The sequence below is a fragment of the Delphinus delphis genome, chromosome 6, assembly GCF_949987515.2.
Source record: "Delphinus delphis chromosome 6, mDelDel1.2, whole genome shotgun sequence".
NCBI lineage: Eukaryota > Metazoa > Chordata > Mammalia > Artiodactyla > Delphinidae > Delphinus > Delphinus delphis.
Window position 1 is genome coordinate 68,103,166 of NC_082688.1, and position 25,064 is coordinate 68,128,229.

Sequence of the window (25,064 nt, forward strand, 5' to 3'; positions counted from 1 at the left end):
AAGGACTTTCAGACTTAATAGCTACCTTAGACAAAAAATTAGACCCCAAACATACAAGTTCATTCTATGAAATTTTGGGTAGAATATGGCAATGGAAATGTATGGTAAATCTATAGGACAATTAAAATAGTGAAAAAAAATTAAAGACATCCTTAAATCCTACACTGCAAATTGAGAAAAATTTCTCAATCAAATGGAAGAGATATACTGGTTTCTTCCATTTTTCATTTCTGTGGGTGCAAAAAACTGTGAAAAGAGGGAAAAACCCCTCAATCTATGACTGTTAATAAAATGTACCCATTACAAAATCTTGTAAATGATTTTAAACTATTAATTAATTTGCCCTTGAGAAAGGAAGGACAAGAAGTCAACAAGCTGAATTCTGAAGTATTAGTTCCTTTCTAAACTTCGGTCCAGATGGTCACTGTCAAAGACTGGTTTCCACTAGGCTCAGAATGACTCCAAACTATTATTAAATAAGACATTTTTTGTTGCTGTTTCTTTCTACTGAATCAATTCTTACTGCTAACGTGGTCAGGGAAATAGTTTCTGCTATTGGCTACAAAATTTAAACTATCCATATATGCAATAAACTTTGGAAGTAAGTTGACAACAGGACCCTCATGACCGAGGTTTAATCTCATACTTTGCAGCAAAAATACAGATTTAATAAGGAGAGAGTAATTCTCAGGAAAATGATCATTATGTATGTGAATACTCATCGTTAGTGCACAAATCTTGCCAATTCTAATTCTGACCTGCCATGGAATCTGTGAAGTCACTCGCCAGGTTTTTTTGCCAGGAGGTAAAAGAGTTCTCCTAATTTGTTTCAAACCATTTGCTTCTTCCTGAATAACTAGTTGTTATTTTTCCATGTATATATAATTACATATATATAATTATTTCAAAGCGTAGTTAACAATATCTCATAAAGTTTGCATTAAGGGAACGGACCATGCACGCAGCCGTGTGGATAAGGAGGCTACAGTTATTTAGGAGGCCTGAGAGGACTGATTATTTAAACGAGCAATTTCCAAGTACCGAGTTCCCATCCCCAAATCTCTGCCGAGGTAGCGACACCGAGCGCGGTCAAGGACTCTGAAGGGCCGCTGCAGCCAGGAAGGACTTAGGCAAGCCCCAGTCGGCGGGTCTCTCTACTGCCTGAGAGGCGCCCTGTCGTACGTGGGAATTCCAACTCCCATCCTGGGAAGGAAACTTCTCATCCAGAGACCTGCATCTCTCTCAGCACTGTCCTCAGTGACTTTGACGGACTCGGAGTCCCTTTCCTCGCCTTTGAAAAACCAGAAAAGATCAGCCGCCACCTGCTTGAGGCCAAGGCAATAAAGCCGCACCACAGGCGAGTCTGAGAGCCGCAGGAAGGGGTGCAAAGCAGTACCTTGAGTCCTTTCTCCCTGGCTCTGTTTCTGCTCGGGACCCGCCGCGCGCACGCGGAGGCGGGGCTCACGGGCTGTCGGCACTGGCACCCCCGCGCCCTGAGGGTGTCGCGGCGGGGTGCGTGGGGGAGGGGAGCATTGGCCGTGCGGCCTCGGCCCTCCCCGGGGGCGGGGCTCGAGCGCTGCCCCGCCCCCGCGTCCTCCCTTCCCCACCCCTCCCCCACGCCTTTTTCCACCGCCCCCGCAGTAGGAAAGGGAGCGGGAGGGGGGAAGGAAAGTGCTGTTCTGTGGAAAGGGGCGGAAGGAGAGGGAGAAAAAAAGAAAAAGGGAACAGAAACATGGCCGTCAGCTGTCGGGGCAGCAGTGCAGCACGCAGCTCCTAGGCAACCCGCCGCCCGCACTACCGGCCTCGGGTGAGCCGAGGCGCCGGCGCGAGCTCGCGCTCCCGGCTGTTACCCCTCGTTGCAAGCGGCGCCCCTCGAGACCCAGCCCGGGAGGCGGCGCAGGCGCAGAGCGGCGGTGGTGGCGGCAGTGGCGGCGGCGGCCGCCAGAGCAAATCCCCGGCCCTTCCCTGTCGAGGGCGCCCAGGCCCGAAGCCGGCGCTTTCATGCCCCAGGAAGGGGCTGTGCCCGGGTGGCGCTGAAGGAGGAGCGGGCGGCAGGTGAGTCTGCGGCGGAGGGCCTTTCGCGGAGGAACCCTGCGCCGCCCGTCATCTAGACCCGCGCTCCCGGGCCGGGTGGGCGCTGGGCAGGTAGCAGCTCGGAGGGCTGGGTTCCGAGGGCCGGCGTGCAGGGGTCGCCGAGAAGGCGTAGAGTGGCCTGGACTGGCATTCTCGGCCTAGTTTCTCTGCGGTTTCCGGGGGCGGGGAGTCCCCGGAGCCTGCGGGGTGTGATGGGGGAGAGGCCGCTCGGGAAGGGCCTCCCCGTGCCGCCGCCCCGGCTGCGGAGAGCCACTGCGGTGGAAGGAAGCGCGAGGGGTCTGGGCCTTCGGGACCGCCGAGGAGACTGCCGCCTGGGTGGGGGGCAAGGGGCGTGGACCGGGGTACCCGAGGGGGTTGGGGGCCAGGGCGGGGAGAGAACTGGGGACCTGGGCAGGTGTCTCAGGTGAATTGAGGACATTTCCTCCTCCGCCTTGCCGTGGCGGATCCTCAGGGCTTCTTTGTTGGCGATGACTTTTAGGAAGGCAGGTTTCATTCAACTCCGAGTGACTAAACCAAAAAACCAACTAATGAGCCCCTATTGCTGACTCCAGTAAAGAGCTGTAACTTTTCTGCATTGAGGATGCTGTCATCTATTCCCCTCTTCTTTTCTTTTTCTGCTTCATAGACCTTTTCCTTCTCGAAGATCGTACTTCATCAGAATACATAGGAAATGACCCAGTTTTTAAATAGTACTCCCCCTCCTTCCTATTAACTGTTTGTTTCACACGGGAAAATTTAGGGCAGTTACCGAAGTTACTTGTGTAAATGCGAGGGAAAGAGTCATCTCCAGTAATGAACCCTAAGCTGTGTGTTTTTGCTTCAGAGAAATTGTCAAGCATTGTAGTCTGGGTAATTGATTTACTGAACCTGCTTAATTGTGTGCAAACTCGTGTTAAGATGTTCTCCCTAGACTCTAATTTATCGTAGGAGTAGGTTTTCCCTTCCGGTCTCAGTTTAGAAGGCGAAGGATGTAGTAAGGAGAGAATGTTTGTGCTAAGGAGGTAAGTTTTCAATAAATATTTGATTTGAGGTGATCGTGTGTATTAAGCTATCTGAAATGCAGAGAACTGTAGGATTTTCTGTGTACACGTGATAAGAGAAAAACTGGTTGTAAAAGGAAAAATTCATTTCTGAGCATTGAAGGATACCTGTTCTTTATCAACGTTACCATGAAAAAAAAAAGTTCTCTATTTTATTTTTTGCCCTGTTCTTTGTGTTACTGTTAAAAATTTGATAAACTGCCTTCTTGGTGTGAGACTGGAACTCAGAAATGAACTTAGATTTGTATTCATGAGGTTAATCTGCCTCTGGTACAGACTTGCTTTGACTCGTTTTTCTAGTAATGGCAAACTCAATCCACACTTTCCCCTCATTGGTATCCCCTGTGGCCATTTTGCTAAATAGTTGATTGGGATTAGGGGTCTGTCTTGTGTATTACTGATTTTACTGAACTGATGATATGGCAGTTAACTTTGGTCATAGTACCTCACTTAGTGTACTGCTGTTTAGACTTGTTAATTTGGATAATGGAAAAGGTATGATGTTAGACATTTTTAAGTTGTGTATTGGAGTCATTTATTCTTGTGTAATTTGTAAACGAGCGCATTCTGTCGTTGAGAGTAAATATAGTATTTTGTAGTATAAACTCGAGCTTTCAGCTGGAGAAATTGGCAGTAGAGTTGGTGTGTGGAGACTGTTCTTAAAACGCAAATGTTTTAAATTACAAGGAACTGCAGTGGTGTGTAAGCTGTAACAATTCATGGTGCCAGATTTGGAAGGTTATTTGGCTGAGGCGCTGCCTATAAAGAAACATGTTAAGTATCTGCAATAAAAGCTAATTTGTAGCTATAGACAAGGGATTTTGCATGATAAATAATAACCCAAGGAGGCACCTTTGCTTTTCTATATCTCAAGTTGAGACCAAAACATCTCATATTTTTATTGGAGTTTCCTGCCAAGACAAATATTGATTTTGCACTGGTTTTACTTCTCAGTTTGAAAGTTAGGTTTCAGTCTTATCCTTGCAACTTAAGTACAGGTTGTAAAGTAAAAAAGCTGCTGAGTCAGAGGCAGGTTGTTTCATTTGGTCTTTTTGATTTGCAAATGGAATTTGTTTTAATTTGTATTTCCAGTATAATGTATCTGCTGAAACTTAGTAAGGGCAAATAAGCTTTCATAGTACATGAATTAAAATTTTATCTTCTCTGTGCTGGTACCACAAGTTGTACCTCCTTTTTAAGATTGTCAGTTTGACAGACTTGCAGTGATGGGATGCCTTGTGGGAATTGGAGATTACTCTAAAAGTGTTAAAACGTGGGGAATGAGTTTACATAGTATAGCTGGTGTAAAAGGGTAGGTCTTTAGCATCAGATTGTAGGAAATTCCAAAATCAGATAACTTTATTATTTGAAATTTAAAACTTAGTATTTTGTGGGAAAAAATTAGGTAGTTTTTAAACTTAAAGTTTTTGTTTAAATTTATGTCAGTACATAATACTTACATATAAGTAAGTAAATGTAATACAATTCTCTTCATGTACTATTTGAAAACTAACTTTTTAGTGGAAAAGAATATAACATGATTAAGAGAAATTCAAAAGAAAGAAATGAATTCTCCCTGCTTACATTTACAATTTTCTGTAGTCTAGTTCTGTTATACTTCTATTATATATATATATATATATATATTTTAAGTAAGGTTTTCTTTATTATTTTTATTATTTTTTTGGCTGCGTTGGGTCTTCGTTGCTGCGCGTGGGCTGTCTCTAGTTGCAGCGAGCGGGGGCTGCTCTTCGTTGTGGTGTGCAGGCTTCTCCTTGCGGTGGCTTCTCTTGTTGCGGAGCACGGGCTCTCGGCGCGCGGGCTTCAGTAGTTGTGGCACGTGGGCTCAGTAGTTGCGATTCGCGGGCTCTGGAGCGCAGGCTCAGTAGTTGTGGCGCACGGGCTTAGTTGCTCGGCGGCACGTGGGATCTTCCCGGACCAGGGCTTGAACCTGTATTCCCTGCATTGGCAGGTGGATTCTTAACCACTGCGCCACCAGGGGAGTCCTCTATAGTATATTAGTATAATACTATACTAATCCTGTCTATACTTGCGTATAATTCTGTGGCTAATGTTCATACAATTGTCTTTTTAAACATAATATTGTAATACATATTGCTATATTTTATCATTTTGTAGTAGTCCAAAGTTGTACTGTCACAGTTTATTTAACCATTACTCTTTTATTTTTTTGAATTTTATTTTTTATACAGCAGGTTCTTATTAGTTATCTATTTTATACATATTAGTGTATACATGTCAATCCCAATCTCCTAATTCATCCCACACCCGCCCCCCCCCCCCCACTTTCCCCTCTTGGTGTCCATACGTTTGTTCTCTATTCTGTCTTTTAATATTTTAGTAATTCCACTTTTTCAATCTTAAAATAATGCTATAATGAAATCTTTTTGCTAGTATGATGGTCCAAGCCAAATTAAACTTTTGAAAATGTAAACATTCTTTGAACTACTTCCTTTGCAGTGGATCATGAGGGCTCCTACAATATGGTATTTGATTGAGAACTGAAAGCAAGGTGAAAACTGTAGATGTGCATTTGTGACTTGAATTCACTGAATAGGGATTAAAATATAAATTTGTAATTTTCTCTTACTTGCTACAAGTTTCTGTAATAATTCTATTAATTTTATTTTTCAATATAATAAGTAATATTCATATATATATATATAATTTATTTATTTAGTTTTTTTGGCCACGACCTATCTTAGTTCCCTGACCAGGATTGAACCCGCAGCCCCTGCATTGGAAGCACAGAGTCTTAACCACTGGACCACCAGGGAAGTCCCTAAAATTTTTAATTCTTATGGTAATATTGTGGGGCATAAATATTTCTAAGAGGACCGCATTTCAACCAAATTTAATATTTAAAAATCTAGATTTTTAATTATTTGACTTATGGAAGAGTCATTTTATAGGATTTTTTAAATCTTTGAAATATTTTAAAGGATTCCTTGAATCTAGTTTGTCATTGTGTATGCTTACTTTAGGGATGCTTAGATCCTAAAAGCATAAATGTTAGGAGTCTCTATTTTTTAATTATGCAAAAAAGTCTTTGTTAAATAGGTACTTGCTATCTGCTAGGGATAAAAAGATGAATAACATACAGTCTGTATATTAAAGTCTAGTAGAATAAACATCATAGTCTTGTAGGTAAGCATCATAACTACCACATCATGACAAATCTAGAATAGAGCAAATGATGCTATAGGAGCAGAGAGAAATACCTAAGTGTGTTTGGTGTGTATTAGAGGTGCTTTACAGAGGAGACATTTGATTTAAAACTCAAAGATGTGAAAAGGCACAAAGTAATGAAAGCATGTGGTGGGTTTTATTAAGATGCAAGTAACTTAGTGTGGGGCCACAGGTAGTTTTGGAGGGAAGTGGGGCATAAGCTGGAGGGGTAAGTAGGGGCTGTGTCATGAAGGATCTTAAAAGTCAGAAAGGAAATTAAGACTATACATTGCAGGGAACAGGGAGCCATTTAATAATTTTAAGCTGTTAAATATCTTTGGCTCAGTTGTGAAGGATGGATTTGGGAGACCAACTTGAGTGAGGCTGCAGGTTCATCAGCTAGGAGGTCTTGTAGGCATCTAGATGAGAATTGAGAACAGCAGTGGTAGGGATGGAAAAAAGTTGATAGAATAGAGAACTATACAGACATTTTCCTCTGGTTGAAAAGCCCTATCTCTGTAGTCTTATTTTCTCCTTGCCTACTGTGCACCTGCCACACTGGCCTACTTTTAGATTCCTTCCCTTAGAGCCTTTATATGTACTCTTCCATTTACCTGTTACTTTTCTGAGAGGTCTTTCCTGATCACACTGTCTAGTTAGCGAGATCAGGTGTTATCATAGCATCTTGTTATTTTATTCTGTAGAGTTTAATTTTTCTTTCTTCCCTTCCTTCCCTCCCTCTGTCTCTTCCTTTCTTCATATTAGTCCCCCTTACTGGGTTGGAGGTTATGTGAGATGTGATTCCTTTTAATTAATTAATTTATTTATTTATTAACCGTGGGTTGGTTTCTGGTCTCTCTCTGTTCTGTTGGTCTAAATGTCTGTCTTTATACCAATACTGTATTGTCTTCATTACTGTTTCTTTATAGCAAGCCTTGCAATCAGGTAGTGTTTTTCCTTTACCATTGTGTTTTTATCAAAATTGTTTTGGTTATTTTATATCCTTAGCATTTTCTTATAAATTGTAGAATAAGAGTGTCAGTTTCTACAATAAGCCTGAAAGGGAGAATTGACATTTTAATAATAGTGAGTCTTCTCATACTTTAACATGGCATATCTCTTTTTTTTTGCGGTACGCGGGCCTCTCACTGTTGTGGCCTCTCCCGCTGTGGAGCACAGGCTCCGGACACGCAGGCTCAGCGGCCATGGCTCATGGACCCAGCCGCTCCGCAGCATGTGGGATCTTCCCGGACTGGGGCACGAACCCGTGTCCCCCACCTCGGCGGGCGGACTCTCAACCACTGCACCACCAGGGAAACCCGGCATATCTTTTCTTTATTTAAATATCTTTAGGGTTTTTTTTGCAGTGTTTTGTAATTTTCATTTTATAGGTATTGCTCACATTTTGTTCAATTGATTCCCCAAGTATTTCATGTTTTTTGATGCTAACTATTGTCAATGATACTTTTTTTTTTTTTTGCGGTACGCGGGCTTCTAACTGTTATGGCCTCTCCTGTTGCGGAGCACAGGCTCTGGACGTGCAGGCTCAGCGGCCATGGCTCACGGGCCTAGCCACTCCACGGCATGTGGGATCTTCACGGACCGGGGCACGAACTCGCGTCCCCTGCGTCGGCAGGTGGACTGTCAACCACTGCGCCGCCAGGGAAGCCCAGTGATACTGTATTTTAAATTTTCTTTTTCAAAATTGTTTCTTGATAGTATATAAAAATGCAATACAAAGTTGACCTTGTATTCTATCTTACTGCATTCACTTTTCAGTTCTGGTAGCTTTTATGTGGATTCTTTAGGATTTTCTTAATACATAATCATCATGTCTACAGAAAAAGCCAAATTTTGCTTCTTCATTTCCAATCAGTATTCCTTTAGTTTTTTCTTGCCTTATTGCACTAGCTAGATTAGTGGTCTTCACTAGAAATAATGTAAGCCACATGTGTAATTTTGAGTTTTCTAGTAGCTCCACACTAAGAAGTAACAAAAATTAAATTTCATACCTTTAATACATTTTTTATTCTACTACGTCCAAAATATTAACATGTGTTGTAGTTTCTCTAGGGTAGCCATAACAAATAACCACAAATCATGTGGTTTAATTAACAAATTTATTCTCTCACAGTTCTGGAAACTGTAAATCTAAAATCAAGGTGCCCACTCTGAAGGCTCAGGAAAGAGTCCTTCATTGCCTCTTCCTACTTTTGGTGGTTATTGGCAATTCATATATATAGGACTGTTTGGATTTTCTGTTTCTTCTTATGTCAGTTTTGGAAATTTGTGTCTTAAAAAAATGTCCATTTCATCTACGTTGAAAATGGAATGAAAGTGTTTATAATATTTCCTTGTTAGTTTTTAAATGTCTAAAGGATTTGTAATGATGTACTTTCTTTCATTACTCATTGGTAATTTCTGCCTCCTGTTTTTTTTCTTGATTTAGACTCATGGATTTCTATTGCTTGTCCATTTTCAATTTTACTGATTTCTCTTCTTTTAATTTTTTCCTCTACTTACTCTTGGTTTAATTTGCTTTTCTTTTTCTAACATCTCAAGGTGGACACTTAGATTACTGATTGAAAAGCTTTCCTCTTTTCTAATATAAGTAATAATAAATTTAGAAGAATACCCTTCTAAACATTGCTTTAGCTGCATCTCACAAATTGATTTCTGTTATTTTCATTTAGTTCAAAATATTTTCTGATTTCTCTTACAGTTTTTTTTTTTTTAAATTTTTTGCGGTACGCGGGCCTCTCACTGTTGTGGCCTCTCCTGTTGCGGCACACAGGCTCCGGACGCACAGGCTCAGCGGCCATGGCTCACGGGCCCAGCCACTCCGCGGCATGTGGGATCTTCCCAGACTGGGGCACGAACCTGTGTCCCCTGCATCGGCAGGCGGAGTTTCAACCACTGCACCAGCAGGGAAGCCCTACAGTTTCTTTTTTGATTAATGGATTATTTAGAAGAGTGTTGTTTAGTTTTGAAATATCGGGGAAATTTTATAAGATATCTTTCTGTTATTCCAAATTTCATTCCATATTCTGTATGTTTTATAGTCTTTTATAGTAAGTCCCCTGCATACAAATGAGTTCTGTTCCGAGAGCACGTTCACAAGTCCAGTTTGTTTGTAAGTCAAACAAAGTTAGCCTAGGCACCCAACTAACACAATCAGCTATATAGTACTGTACTATAATAGGCTTATAATACTTTTCACACAAATAATACATAAAAAACAAACACAATAAATAAAGAAAACATTTTTAATCTTACAGTACAGTACCTTGAAAAGTACAGTGTACAGTACAACAGCTGGCTTACAGGGGCTGGCACCAAGTGAACAGGCAAGAAGAGTTACTGACTGGAGGAGCGAGAGGACGTGGGAGATGGTAGAGCTGAAGGATCGTCAGCAATAGGGGATGGAGGGCAGGCTGCAATTTCATTCATGCCTGACGTTGATGGCACAGGTTCTGGTTCCTTGCTAGATTCAGTTCTATCTACCCTCTTGAGAAAACGTTCCAGTGATGTCTGGGTAGTAGCTCTTTTTTTCTGTCATAGATGACACGGCAGCACTGGATTGCATTCTGAACAGCTGCTGCAACCTTCGTGTACCGTTCTATGTTTGAGTCCTATGCCTCAAAAACTAACAGTGACTCCTCAAATAAAGAAAATCCCCTTGCCATTTCCTGCGTCATCAATCTCTTCAGTTCTTCAGTTACTTTTTCTTCCTCTTGTCTCTCTTCGTCCTTTCTCTGGGCCTCCAATTCCATCAGGTGTTCATTAGTAAGCTCCTCATGTTGCACAGCAGCAGTACTGTACAGTAAAGTACACAAAAGCACAACCACTTGTAGAGGATGCAGGCACATGATGATGTACGCCAGATACTTGAAATAATTTACGTGATTGGACATGTAAACACACGTTCATGTCTTTGAAAGTTCGAAACCTGAACGTTTGTATGTATAGGGGACTTACTGTAAATTTATCCAGGCTTGTTTTATGGGCCAGCATATGGTTTATCTTGGTGAATGTTCTGTGTGTAGTTGAAGAGATTGTGGATTTTTGCTGTTGTTGGATGGAATGTTCTATAAATACTAATTATGTCAAGTTAGTTGATAGTGTTCTTCAAATTTTATGTATCCTTACTGATTTTCTGCATACCTGTTTTATGAATTACTGAATGAGGAGTGTTGAATTCTCTTTAATTATGGATCTGTTTATTTCTCCTTTAACTTGTCAGTTTTTGCTTATATAATGCTCTCGTTAGATCTGTACATGTTTAGGATTATGTCTTGATGATTTAACTTTTATGTTATTATGAAATGTTTCTCGTTATCCCTGCTCCGAAGTCTACCTGTTATTAATATGGCCACTCTAGCTTTCTTATGATTAAAATGTACATAACATATATTTTTGCATCCTTGTACCTTTTCAAAAATACTTTACTTTTTAGAACAATTTTAGATTTACAGAAAAATTGAGAATATAGTACAGAGAGTTCTCTATACCCCAGACCCAGGTTCTTAACATCTTATATTAGTATGGTATGTTTGTTACAATTAATGAACCAATATTGATATGTTATTATTAACTAAAGTCTATAGTTTATTCAGATTTCCATAGTTTTTAGCTAATGTCCTTTTTCTGTTCCAGGATCCCATCCAGATACCACTTTGTTACATTTAGTTGTTGTGTCTCCGTAGACTACTTTTGGGTGTAACAGTTTCTTAGATTATCCTTGTTCTTGATCACCATGACACTTCAGAGGAGAACTGGTCAGGCATTTTGCAGGATTTCCCTTTATTGGAATTCTTCCAATTTTGTTTTTTTTAAGGTTAGATTATGAGGAAGATTGCAGAGATAAAGTGCCACCTTCGTTACATCATCTCAGGGGTACATACTGTCAACATGACTTGTGATTTTGATGTTGGTTATGATTACCTGGCTGAGGTCGTGTTTATCATGTTCTTCACCGTAAAGTTACTCTCCTCCCCCTTTCCATTCTGTACTCTTTGGGAAGAAGTCACTAAGCTTATCCCACACTTAAGGAGTAGGGGATTACACACTCCTTGAGGACAGAGTATCTGCTTAAGTTATTTAGAATTCCTTTGCATGGGAAAGTTGTCTCTTTTCCTTCATTTATTAATTTATTCATATCATTAATTTATATCAGCATGGACTTACAGATATTTATTTTATGCTTTGGGTTATAATCCAGTACTACTTTATTTGTTCAAATTGTTCTAGCCTTGGCTATTGGGAGCTCTTTTAGTTGGTTCCTATGCTCCTTTGACATACACCCATAAATGTGGGTTTGTTGTTGTTCTTGTTTGTTTGCATGTTTGTTAATTCTGGCACTGAAAAAATGCTCCAGGCTCATTTTGGGTTTTTTTGTTTTTATTGTTTTTTTCACTTTGTTTTTAAAATTTTTTTCTCAAGTTTTAAAAATTGAATTATAGTTGATTTACAATGTTGTGTTAGTTTCTGGTGTACAGCAAAGTGATTCAGTGATTGTGTATGTGTGTGTCTGTGTGTGTGTGTGTATATATGTATTTCAGATTCTTTTCCCTTATAGGTTATTAAAAATATTAAGTGTAGTTCCCTGTGCTATACGGTAGGTCCTTGTTGGTTATCAATTTTATATATAGTAGTGTGTATATGTTAATCCCAAACTCCTAATTTGTCCCTACCCCCCCTTTCCCCTTTGGAAACCATAAGTTTGTTTTCTGTGTCTGTGCAGGCTCATTTTGTATAAAGGTTTCCCCTGCTATATGAAAGTACTAGAGTGTTCCTATGAAACCTTTCCTAAGCCAGAATGGTGTAAAGTGAAGAAACAGTTACTTTAGGACACATCTTGTTAACGAATGCACACAATAAATCAAGATGAAGCACAGATGCTTACACAGTTCAAAGCTATATCAGCTTGATGCTGAGATGCGGAGTGTAGTTCCTGGGGAAGGAGCTTGGTGGTGCCATTCTCCTCTCTCTGCTTGGGGTGCACACTGCCTTTATAACTGCTTGCTGCGAAACAAATGCTGACTGAGTAATGTTCCATTGTATGTATGGGGATATATGTGTATGTATAGCTGCTTCACTTTGTTATAAAGCAGAAACTAACACACCATTGTAAAGCAATTATACTCCAATAAAGATGTTAAAAAAATAAAAAATAGGGCTTCCCTCGTGGCGCAGTGGTTGGGAGTCCGCCTGCCGATGCAGGGGACATGGGTTCGTGCCCCGGTCCGGGAGGATCCCACATGCCGCGGAGCGGCTGGGCCCATGAGCCACGGCCGCTGAGCCTGCGCGTCCAGAGCCTGTGCTCTGCGATGAGAGAGGCCACAGCAGTGAGAGGCCCGTGTACAGCAAAATAAATAAATAAATAAATAAAAAATAAAACAAATGCTGAATGTTATTTTTGCTTTTCACCTCTTTCCATAAAAGTGTAATTTTTTTTCAGATTTGTTTTGGATTAGCAAAAATAGGTGCTTATGTAGGTCTTTTGTAAAAGTGAAGTGGCATATAGTGAACTTTTGAAAAGCAAAGGATACCTGTATTTCCTGTCCCAGTCCTATAATCAGTCATTTCTTCAAGGAGCCTTGGTTCCTCTTGTTGGAGGATGGTGTTAGAAAGCAAGATCTACATGCTTGGTGTGCTGATTGCTACTGGATGTCGTTGCTTCTATGTCTTCTTAGTTGATTGAGCAAGGAAATATACTTGTGTATAGTAACCCGTTGTATATCTATAACTCTTCCTATATATCACCATCTGTATATTAAACTAAATATGAATTCGTGGTGAGCTCCAACTTTAATCCATTACTACATGGATACTTCTCCCCTTGCTTATCTGTAAATACCTGCTCCGACAATGAGAAACCTGGCTCCCACCGTCTGTCATCCATTTATGTAATTGTTCAGTTCCAGTATACATGTATAGCAGTATCAGAACTGTTAACTCATACCCCTGTGTGAAACAGTTTTATCAGCTAGAGTGCCTATTTGCAGTTCCTGTTGCTTTTAGTTTTAAAGACTCTACTCATTTCTAAAGTTACTTTGGCCAGCATCTCGCCACCCCTCCACCCCGACCCCTTCAGTGAGGTTGTTTTCAAACATTTGTAGTAGTTATATTCTCTTGACCTACTCCACATTCCTTCAGTGGATCCCATGACCTCCTCAATGGTTTTGATAATTTTGCATACATTAAAGCTCGCTCTCTGTGTTGTAAATTTTGACAAATGTGTAATGTCGTGTATCTACCATTACAGTATCATATTGAATAGTTTTATATCTGTAGAAGTTTCCACACTTCAATTCTTCAGCCCTCTCTGCCAAACCCCAAAACCCTGGAAACCACTGATCTCTTTTTACTGTTTCTGTAGTTTTTGCCTTTTCTAGAATATCATGTAAAAGGAATCATATTAGCATTTCATACTGCCTTCTTTCACTTTGCAATATGCATTTAAGGTTCCTCCAAGTCTTTTTGTGGCTTGATAGCTCATTTATCGCTGAACATATCAGGTTTTTGTTTTTGTTTTATCTGTTCACCTATTGAAGGACATTTTCTTTGCTTCCAGTTTTTGGTGATTGTATGTAGGTTTTGTATGGACATAAATTTTCAAATCAGTTGGGTAAATACCTAGGCGTGTGATTGCTGAATCATACAGTAAGCTTATGTTTAGCTTTGTAAGAAACTGTCAAACTGTCTTTCAGAGTGGCTGTTCCATTTTGCATTCCCATTAGCAGTGAATGAAAGGTTCTGTTCCACATCTTCATCAGCATTTGGTATTGTCAGTTTAAGAAATTTTTTAGCCATTCTAATAAGTCTGTATTGCCATCTCATTATTTCAGTTTGTATTTCTCTAGTGACTAATGATGTTGAGCATTTTTTCATATACATGTTAGCCATATGTATATATTCTTTGGTGAAGTATATGTTAAGATCTTTTGCCCATTTCTTAATTGGGTTGTCTGTTTTCTTACTGTTTAGTTCTGTGTGTTTTTGTTGTATTTTGGATACCAGCTCTTTATCAGATATGTTTTTTGCAAATATTTTATCACATTCTCTGGCTTGTCTTTTCATTCTCTTAACAGTGTCTTTAACAGAGCAGAAGTTTTTAGTAAAGTCTACCTTGTCAGGTTTTTTTTCGTGGATTGTGCTTTTGGTGTTGTATCTAAAAATTCATCGCCAAACCCAAGATCACATATAGATTTTTCTCCTGTGTTTTCTTCTAGAAGTTTTATAGTATTGTATTTTATATTTAGGTATATGATTCATTTTGAATTATTTTTTGTAGAAAGTGTAAGGTCTCAGTCTCTTTTTTGCATATGGGCATCTAATTTTCCCACTACTACTTGTTGAGGCTATCTTTTCTCCATTGAATTGTCTTTGCTCCTTTGTCAAAAGTCAGTCATTCTTTTACTTTTAATGCATTTGTGTCTTTATATTTAAAATTTGTTTCTGGTAGATAGCTTAGAATTGAGTCTTTCTTTTTTATAACCCAGTCTAATAGTTTCTGTCTTTATTTAGGAGTGGTTAGATCACTTAACAATTTGCTTTTGAAAATCAGCTTAATTGAGATATAATTTATACACCATAAAATTCACCCATTTAAAGGGTTCAATTCAGTGGTTCTTAGAATATTTACAGAGTTTTACAGCCATTGGCATAATCTAATTTAGAGCATTTTCATCATGCCAGAGGGAAATCTTATGTCCATTCATAGTCACTATCCAATCCCCCTCTCTCGCACCCCAGCCCTAGGCAGCCACTAATCTAGTTTTTGTTTCTATAGATTTGCCTATTCTGGACATTTCATTTAAATGAAATCATATAGTATGTGATCTTTTGTGACTGGCTTCATTCATTTAGGATAATGTTTTTGAGGTTCACTCATGTTATATGTATCAGTACTTCATTCCTTTTTTAAAAAATTGTGGCAAAACTCACATAATATAAAATTCACCATGTTAACAACTTGAAAATCTACAGTTCAGTGGCATTTAGTACATTCTCAATGTTACGCAACTGTCATCACTATCTAGTTCCAGACTGTTTTTATCACCCGAAAGGAAATCTTTTTCTCTTTTATCAGTCATTCCCCATTCCCCTTCCCTCCTCCTTCCCCCTCCTGACAACCACTAGTTTGCTTGCTTTCTCTGTAGATTTGCCTATTCTGGATATTTACTGTAAATGGAATAGTATAATGTTTGACTTTTGTGTCTGGCTTCTTTCACTTAGCATAATGCTTTCTAGATTCATCCACGTCACAGCATGTATCAGTAGTACTTCATTCCTTGTTATGGCTGAATAATACTCCATTGCATGGAAATTCCACATCATGAGTTGATGGACAGTCAGGTTGTTTCTACATTTTGGCTATTTTGAGTAGTGTTGCTATGAATATTGTATCCAAGTTTTTATATGGACAGTTTTTTTTTTCAAGTTTATTTGTATTTTTCTTTTTTTTCTTTTTTTTTTTTGTGGTACGCGGGCCTCTCACTGTTCTGGCCTCTCCTGTTGCGGAGCACAGGCTCCGATGTGCAGGCTCAGCCGCCATGGCTCACGGGCCCAGCCGCTTCGCAGCATGTGGGATCTTCCCACACCGGGACACGAACCCGTGTCCCCTGCATCAGCAGGCAGACTCTCAACCACTGCGCCACCAGGGAAGCCCTCATTCTTTTTTATGGCTGCGTAGTATTCCACTGTGTGTGTGCTCCCCGGCCCCGCCACACACACCATACGTCTCCTTTATCTGTTCATCTGTTGATGGGCACTTAAGTCGCTTCCATATTTTGGCTATCGTAAATAATGCTGCTCTGAACATTGGGGTGCATGTATCTTTTTGAACTCGTGTTTTCTTTTTTTTTTCAAATATATGCCCAGCAGTGGAATTGCTGTGTCATATGGTAGTTGTGTTTTAGTTTTTTGAGGAACCTCCATAGTGTTTTCCACAGTGGTGGCACCAATTTACATTCCTACCAACAGTGCGTGAGGGTTGCCTTTTTTCCACACCCTTGCCAACATTTGTCGTTTGTTATCTTTTTGATAATAGCCATTCTGACCAGTGTAAGGTGATATCTCATTGTGGTTTTGATTTGCATTTCCCTGATGTGAGCAATGTTGAGCATCTTTTCAAGTACCATGGACATATATTTTCATTTGTCTTGGTAGACTACTTAAATTTAGTGAAATTATTGGTATGGTTGGGTTTGCGTGTATTATTTTTCTATCTTTTTTTTTTTTTTATCTTTGAAGAAAAGTCACTTTATTTGAGCTAAGAAAAGGGCACTTGACCACTTATATTTACCAAAGAGAGAGTTCAGTACGACTCCATCATGAACTTTGTTCTGCTAATGGGAGCAGGATAGGTATCACTGTTTGAGACAACTATGTTTTCTTAAGCTTTTTTATTTTTATACAGCAGGTTCTTATTAGTTATAAGGTTTTTTTTTGTTTTTTTGCGGTATGCGGGCCTCTCACTGTTGTGGCCTCTCCCATTGCGGAGCACAGGCTCCGGACGCACAGGCTTAGCGCTGTGGCTCACAGGCCCAGCCGCTCTGCGGCATGTGGGATCTTCCCAGACCGGGGCATGAACCCGTGTCCCCTGCATTGGCAGGCGTACTCTCAACCACTGCGCCACCAGGGAAGCCCAAGTTTTATACACATCAGTGTATACATGTCAATCCCAATCGCCCAATTCATCACACCCCCTCCACTGCCCCCCACCGCTTTTCCCCCTTGGTGTCCATATGTTTGTTCTCTATATCTGTGTCTCAATTTCTGCTCTGAAAACCCGTTCATCTGTACCATTTTTCTATGTTCCACATATATGCATTAATATACGCTATTTGTTTTTCTCTTTCTTACTTCATTCTGTATGACAGTCTCTAGATCCGTCCATGTCTCAACAAATGACCCAATTTCGTTCCTTTTTATGGCTGAGTAATATTCCCTTGTATATATGTACCACATCTTCTTTATGCATTTGTCTGTCAATGGGCATTTAGGTTGCTTCCATGACCTGGTCATTGTAAATAGTACTGCAATGAACATTGGGGTGCATGTGTCTTTTTGAATTGTGGTTTTCTCTGGGTATGTGCCCAGTAGTGGGATTGCTGGATCATATGGTAATACTATTTTTAGTTTCCTAAGGAACCTCCATACCATCCTCCATAGTGGCTGTATCAGTTCACATTCCCACCAACAGAGCAAGAGGGTTCCCTTTTCTCCACACCCTCTCCAGCATTTGTTGTTTGTAAATTTTCTGATGAAGCCCATTCTCACTGGTGTGAGGTGATACCTCATTGTAGTTTTGATTTGCATTTCTCTAATAATTAGTGATGTTGAGCAGCTTTTCATGTGCTTCTTGGCCATCTGTTTATCTTCTTTGGAGAAATGTCTGTTTAGGTCTTCTGCCCATTTTTGGATTGGGTTGTTTGTTTTTTTAATATCGAGCTGCATAAGCTGTTTATATATATTGGAGATTAATCCTTTGTTGATTCATTTACAAATATTTTCTCCCATTCTGAGGGTTGTCTTTTTGTCTTGTTTATGGTTTCCTTTTCTGTGCAAAAGCTTTGAAGTTTCATTAGGTCCCATTTGTTTATTTTTGTTTTTATTTCCATTACTCTAGGAGGTGGATCAGAAAAGATCTTGCTGTTACTTATGTCAAAGAGTGTTCTTCCTATGTTTTCCTCTAAAAGTTTTATAGTGTCCGGTCTTACATTTAGGTCTCTAATCAATTTTGAGTTTATTTTTGTGTATGGTGTTAGGGAGTGTTCTAATTTCATTCTTTTACATGTAGCTGTCCAGTTTTCCCAGCACCACTTACTGAAGAAACTGTCTTTTCTCCATTGTATAACCTTGCCTCCTGTGTCATGAAGTAGTTGACCATAGGTGCGTGGGTTTATCTCTGGGTTTTCTATCTTGTTCCATTGATCTATGTTTCTGTTTTTCTGCCACTATCATATTGTCTTGATTACTGATTATTACTTGATTATTACTTGATTACTTGATTATTGCAGTATGGTCTGAAGTCAGGGAGTCTGATTCCTCCAGCTCCATTTTTTTCCCTCAAGACTGCTTTGGCTATTTGGGGTCTTTTGTGTCTCCATAGAAATTTTAAGATTTTTTTATCTAGTTCCGTAAAAAATGCCATTGGTAATTTGATAGGGATTGCATTGAATCTGTAGATTGCTTTGGGTAGTATAGTCATTTTCACAATATTGATTCTTCCAATCCAAGAACATGGTATATCTCTCCATCTGTTGGTATCATCTTTAATTTCTTTCATCAGTGTCTTATAGTTTTCTGCATACGGGGCTTTTATCTCCCTAGGTAGGTTTATTCCTAGGTATTCTATTCTTTTTGTTGCAATGGTAAATGGGAGTGTTTCCTTAATTTCTTTTTCAGATATTTCATCATTAGTGTATAGGAATGGAAGAGATTTCTGTGCATTAATTTTGTATCCTGCAACTTCACCAGATTTATTGATTAGCTCTAGTAGTTTTCTGGTGGTATCTTTAGGATTCTCTATGTATAGTATCATGTCATCTGCAAACAGTGACAGTTTTACTTTTTCTTTTCCAATTTGTATTCCTCTTATTTCTTTTTTTTCTCTGATTGCTGAGGCTAGGACTTCCAAAACTATGTTGAATAATAGTGGTGAGAGTGGACATCCTTGTCTTGTTCCTGATCTTAGAGGAAATGCTTTCAGTTTTTCACCATTGAGAATGATGTTTGCTGTGGGTTTGTCATATATGGCCTTTATTATGTTGACGTAGGTTCCCTCTATGCCCACTTTCTGGAGAGTTTTTATCATAAATGTGTGTTGAATTTTGTCAAAAGCTTTTTCTGCATCTATTGAGATGATCATATGGTTTTTATTCTTCCATTTGTTAATATGGTGTGTCACAGTGATTGATTTGCGTATATTGAAGAATCCTTGCATCCCTGGGATAAATCCCACTTGATAATGGTGTATGATCCTTTTAATGTGTTGTTGGATTCAGTTTGCTAGTATTTGGTTGAGGATTTTTTCATCTATATTCATCAGTGATATTGGTCTGTAATTTTCTTTTTTTGTAGTATCTTTGTCTGGTTTTGGTATCAGGGTGATGGTGGCCTCATAGAATGAGTTTGGGAGTGTTCTTTCCTCCGCAGTTTTTTGGAAGAGTTTGAGAAGGATGGGTGTTAACTCTTCTCTAAATGTTTGATAGAATTCACCTGTGAAGCCATCTGGTCCTGGACTTTTGTTTGTTGGAAGATTTTTAATCACAGTTTCAATTGCATGACTTGTGATTGGTCTGTTCATATTTCGTATTTCTTCCTGGTTCAGTCTTGGAAGGTTATACCTTTCTAAGAATTTGTCCATTTCTTCCAGGTTTTCCATTTTATTGGCATAGAGTTCCTTGTAGTAGTCTCTTAGGATGCTTTGTATTTCAGTGGTGTCTGTTGTAACTTCTTTTTCATTTTGAATTTTATTGATTTGAGTCCTCTCCCTCTTTTTCTTGATGAGTCTGGCTAATGGTTTATCAATTCTGTTTATCTTCTCAAAGAACCAGCTTTTAGTTTTATTGATCTCTGCTATTGTTTTCTTTGTTTCTGTTTCATTTATTTCTGCTCTGATCTTTATGGTTTCTTTCCTTCTGCTAACTTTGGGTTTTGTTTGTTCTTCTTTCTCTAGTTCCTTTAGGTGTAAGGTTAGATTATTTATTTGAGATTTTTCTTGTTTCTTGAGGTAGGCTTGTATAGCTATAAACTTACCTCTTCGAACTGCTTTTGCTGCATCTCATAGGTTTTGGATTGTTGTGTTATCATTGTCATTTGTCTGTAGGTATTTTTTGATTTCCTCAGTGATCTCTTGGTTATTTAGTAATGTAGTGTTTAGCCTCCATGTGTTTGTCTTTTTTATGTTTTTTCCCCTGTAATTAATTTCTAATCTCATAGCGTTGTGGTCTGAAAGGATGCTTGATATGATTTCTATTTTCTTAAATTTCCTGAGGCTTGATTTGTGACCCAAGATGTGATCTATCCTGGAGAATGTTTGTGCGCACTTGAGAAGAAAGTGTAATCTGCTGTTTTTGGATGGAATGTCCTATAAATATCAATTAAATCTATCTGGTCTATTGTGTCATTTAAAGCTTCTGTTTCCTCATTTATTTTCATTTTGGATGATCTGTCCATTGGTGTAAGTGAGGTGTTAAAGTCCCCCACTATTATTGTGTTACTGTCCATTTCCTTTTTTTACAGCTGTTAGCAGTTGCCTTATATATTGAGGTGCTCCTATGTTGGGTGCATATATATTTATAATTGTTATATCTTCTTCTTGGATTGATCCCTTGATCATTATGTAGTGTCCTTGCTTGTCTCTTGTAACATTTTTTATTTTAAAGTCTATTTTATCTGATATGAGTATTGCTACTCCAGCTTTCTTTTGATTTCCATTTGCATGGAATATCTTTTTCCATCCCCTCACTTTCAGTCTGTATGTGTCCCTAGGTCTGAAGTGGGTCTCTTGTAGACAGCATATATATGGGTCTTGTTTTTGTATCCATTCAGCAAGCCTGTGTCTTTTGGTTGGAGCATTTAATCCATTCACGTTTAAGGTACTTATCGATATGTAGGTTCCTATGACCATTTTCTTAATTGTTTTGGGTTTGTTTTTGTAGGTCCTTTTCTTCTCTTGTGTTTCCCACTTAGAGAAGTTCCTTTAGCATTTGTTGTTGATTTGGTGGTGCTGAATTCTCTTAGCTTTTGCTTGTCTGTAAAGCTTTTGATTTCTCCATCGGATCTGAATGAGATCCTTGCCAGGTAGAGTAATCTTGGTTGTAGGTTCTTCCCTTTCATCACTTCAAGTATATCATGCCACTCCCTTCTGGCTTGTAGAGTTTCTGCTGAGAAATCAACTGTTAACCTTATGGGAGTTCCCTTGTATGTTATTTGTCATTTTTCCCTTGCTGCTTTCAGTAATTTTTCTTTGTCTTTAATTTTTGCCAATTTGATTACTGTGTGTCTTGGCATGTTTCTCCTTGGTTTTATCCTGTATGGGACTCGCTGCGCTTCCTGGACTTGGGTGGCTATTTCCTTTCCCATGTTAGGGAAGTTTTTGACTATAATCTCTTCAGATATTTTCTCTGGTCCTTTCTCTCTCTCTTCTCCTTCTGGGACCCCTATAATGCGAATGTTGTTGCATTTAATGTTGTCCCAGAGGTCTCTTAGGCTGTCTTCATTTCTTTTCATTCTTTTTTCTTTGTTCTGTTCCACGGCAGTGTATGCCACCGTTCTGTCTTCCAGGTCCCTTCTTCTGCCTCAGTTATTCTGCTATTGATTCCTTCTAGTGAAGTTCTCATTTCAGTTATTGTATTGTTCATCGCTGTTTGTTTGTTCTTTAATTCTTCTAGGTCTTTGATAAACATTTCTTGTATCTTCTCGATCTTTGCCTCCATTGTTTTTCCGAGGTCTTGGGTCATCTTCACTATCATTATTCTGAATTCTTTTTCTGGAAGGTTGCCTATCTCCACTTCATTTAGTTGTTTTTCTGGGGTTTTATCTTGTTCCTTCATCTGGTACATAGCCCTCTGCCTTTTCATCTTGTCTGTCTTTCTGTGAATGTGGTTTTTGTTCCACAGGCTCCAGGATTATAGTTCTTCTTGCTTCTGCTTTCTGTTCTCTGGTGGATGAGGCTATCTAAGAGGCTTGTTCAAGTTTCCTGATGGGAGGGACTGGTTTGGGTAGAGCTGACTGTTGCTCTGGTGGGCAGAGCTCAGTAAAACTTTAATCCGCTTGACTGCTGATGGGTGGGGCTGGGTTCCCTCCCTGTTGGTTGTTTGGCCTGAGGCAACCCAACACTGGAGCCTACCTGGGCTCTTTGTTGGGGCTAATGGTGGACTCTGGAAGGGCTCATGCCAAGGAGTACTTCCCAGAACTTTTGCTGCCTGTGTCCTTATCCCCATGGTGAGCCACAGCCACCCTCCACCTCTGCAGGAGACCCTCTAACACTAGCAGGTAGGTCTGGTTCAGTCTCCCCTGGGTTCACTGCTCCTTCCTCTGGGTCCTGATGCGCACACTACTTTGTGTGTGCCCTCCAAGAGTGGAGTCTCTGTTTTCCCCAGTCCTGTCAAAGTCCTGCAATCAAATCCCACTAGCCTTCGAAGTCTGATTCTCTAGGAATTCCTCCTCCCGTTGCCGAACCCCCAGGTTAGGAAGCCCGACGTAGGGCTCAGAACCTTCACTCCAGTGGGTGCACTTCTGTGGTATGTGTTCTCCAGTCTGTGAGTCACCCACCGAGCAGTTATGGAATTTGCTTTTGCTGTGATTGTGCCCCTCCTACCGTTTCATTGTGGCTTCTCCTTTGTCTTTGGATGTGGGGTATCTTTTTTGGTGAGTTCCAGTGTCTTCCTTTCGATGATTGTCCAGCAACTAGTTGTGATTCTGGTGTTCTCACAAGAAGGAGTGAAAACGCGTCCTTCTACTCCGCCATCTTGGTTCAGCTCCTGTTTTCTTAAGGTTTCTCTCTCTGTTTTTTTTTTTGCGGTACGCGGTCCTCTCACTCTTGTGGCCTCTCCCGTTGCAGAGCACAGGCTCCGGATGCGCAGGCTCAGTGGCCATGGCTCACGGGCCCAGCCGCTCCGCAGCATGTGGGATCTTCCCAGACCAGGGCATGAACCCGTGTCCCCTGCATTGGAAGGCGGACTCTCAACCACTGCGCCACCAGGGAAGCCCCCTCTCTCTGTTTTTAATGTCGTGCTTTTTGTTCCTTTTTGGATTGAGTGTATTTTACTATTCCATTTATCTCCACATTGGTTTATTAACTATACATCTTTTTTATTAAGTACTTGCCTTAGGGTTTATTATATGCATCTTTAACTTTCAGCAGTTTACCTACAAATAGTGTTATAGTACTTCATATACTACCTAGGAGTTTTAATTTTGTATACTTTCATTCTCTTCCATTCTTCATTAAAAAAGGGGATAATACTAGTTATACCTTGTTGGGTTGTTAGGAGTATGAAATGAGTTAATGCATGTAAAATATTTAGAACATAGCTCATGCTTTTATTTATATTGGGAATAATAGAACAAGACTTCATTAGATGTTCTTGAATCTGCAGATTGCAGGTTTCTCTTTAACTTGCCTCAACTACACCCAAGACTATTGGTTCTCAATTCTGACTGTATATTACAATTAACTGGGCAGCTTAAAAATTTTTGATGGGAGTGTGCCACCCTCAGAAATTCTTATTTTCTTGGTCTGATTTTAGTAAGTATTCTATTAGATTCTAATGTATAGTTAGAATAGAGAGCCATTACCCTAGACTTTATCATCAAGATCTATAACTTAAAGTATTTTAAGCATCTAATTCTGACTTCCATTTCTTTTTCTGCCAGCTCACATACTTTGATACCATATTTTGACACTTCTTGGATTCTATCTAGACCACCAGGCCATTAGTCACACAACTCTTGCACTGTCCATCATGCACCTCATACAGTAACTTCTTTCCTTACCCAATTACATTGATTCATTGAATAAAAATGGTAATGCCTGCTAATGTTCTGTACTATTTTGTGGGGTCAGTTTATCATCTCTCTTGTTTCTTCCTTCACTGTAATTAGGGCAAAACTTCAGCCCTGATAAAACACAATTTGTTGCGAACTCTGTGTTCCCTTGAACCTGAGCAGCTGAGTGTGATTGGAGAAAACAAACAACAGTGCTGACTGGTCTCACTTTAAATTTATGGCCACGAATATCCCTTGTGCCCTCAGTATTACCTAGTCATTTTGCTCTTCCACTTTCATTACTAAGAAGACTACTTACTCTCTTTTCTTTCCTTACTCTTTTTTCTCTCTCTTTCTCTCTGTATATGCCAAGTCCTCCATCTGTGCTGTGTTTTCTTGTCTATTTAAGGATTTTGCCTCTGATGTTATCCTTTCTGTGCCCTGCATCATCTTTCTTTCCTGATGAATCATATTTGCAAGCGTAAGAACATGCTGTAACATCTCAAAATCTGTCTTTGTCTCTCTGTCTCTCACACACACACACACACACACAGACACACACAGACACACACACACACACACACACACACACACCTTTCTTTCTCATGTAGAGAAAAATTTGTTGCAAAGACTTGCTCATACTTATCGTCTCTATTTTCTTACTTTGCGTTTTCTCTCCAACTCGCTCCAGGCTGGCTCTTCTACACCTTCACCAACTAAACCCATTCTAGTCAGTGTTCTCAGTCTTAAAGTTCTTTACCTCTCATCAGCATTTGACACGATTGATCGGTCCCTAGTTTTGGGAAAACCTCACTTGGTTTTCTGAATGCTGTCATCCTGAATCTTGTCTGATTTATGACTTCCTTCTCAGTCTTGTTTTCTAGCTTCTCTTCCCTTGCCTCAAAAGTTGGAGTGGGGCTTCCCTGGTGGCGCAGTTGTTGAGAGTCCGCCTGCCGATGCAGGGGACGCAGGTTCGTGCCCCGGTCTGGGAAGATCCCACATGCCGCGGAGCGGCTGGGCCCGTGAGCCATGGCCACTGAGCATGCGCGTCCGGAGCCTGTGCTCCGCAACGGGAGAGGCCACAGCAGTGAGAGGCCCGCGTACTGCAAAAAAAAAAAAAAAAAAAAAAAGTTGGAGTGCCCTCGGCTTAGGCCTTTTCTGTGTCAGTATTTGTCACTTTTTAGGGTATCTTATTTAATTTTGTGGTTATAAGTATCATTAATTCACTGTTGACTCCAG

At 39.9% G+C, this 25,064-nt stretch overlaps 1 protein-coding gene and 1 long non-coding RNA gene across 3 annotated transcripts in view; one reads left to right on the forward strand and one right to left on the reverse strand.

Moving 5' to 3' along the window:
• The window catches only part of LOC138414097 (uncharacterized), a 29,505-nt gene extending 28,012 nt beyond the window's left edge, over positions 1-1,493 (reverse strand). The window contains exon 1 of the long non-coding RNA XR_011246501.1: positions 1,397-1,493. This is a non-coding gene — a long non-coding RNA (uncharacterized lncRNA). The remainder of the gene's footprint in view (positions 1-1,396) is intronic.
• Positions 1,494-1,665: 172 nt separating this feature from the next.
• Positions 1,666-25,064, forward strand: part of DENND4C (DENN domain containing 4C) — a 125,368-nt gene continuing 101,969 nt past the window's right edge. For both annotated transcript variants that reach the window (XM_060014786.2, XM_060014787.2), the window contains exon 1: positions 1,666-2,055. The gene's annotated coding sequence lies outside the window, so the exon portion shown is untranslated. The remainder of the gene's footprint in view (positions 2,056-25,064) is intronic.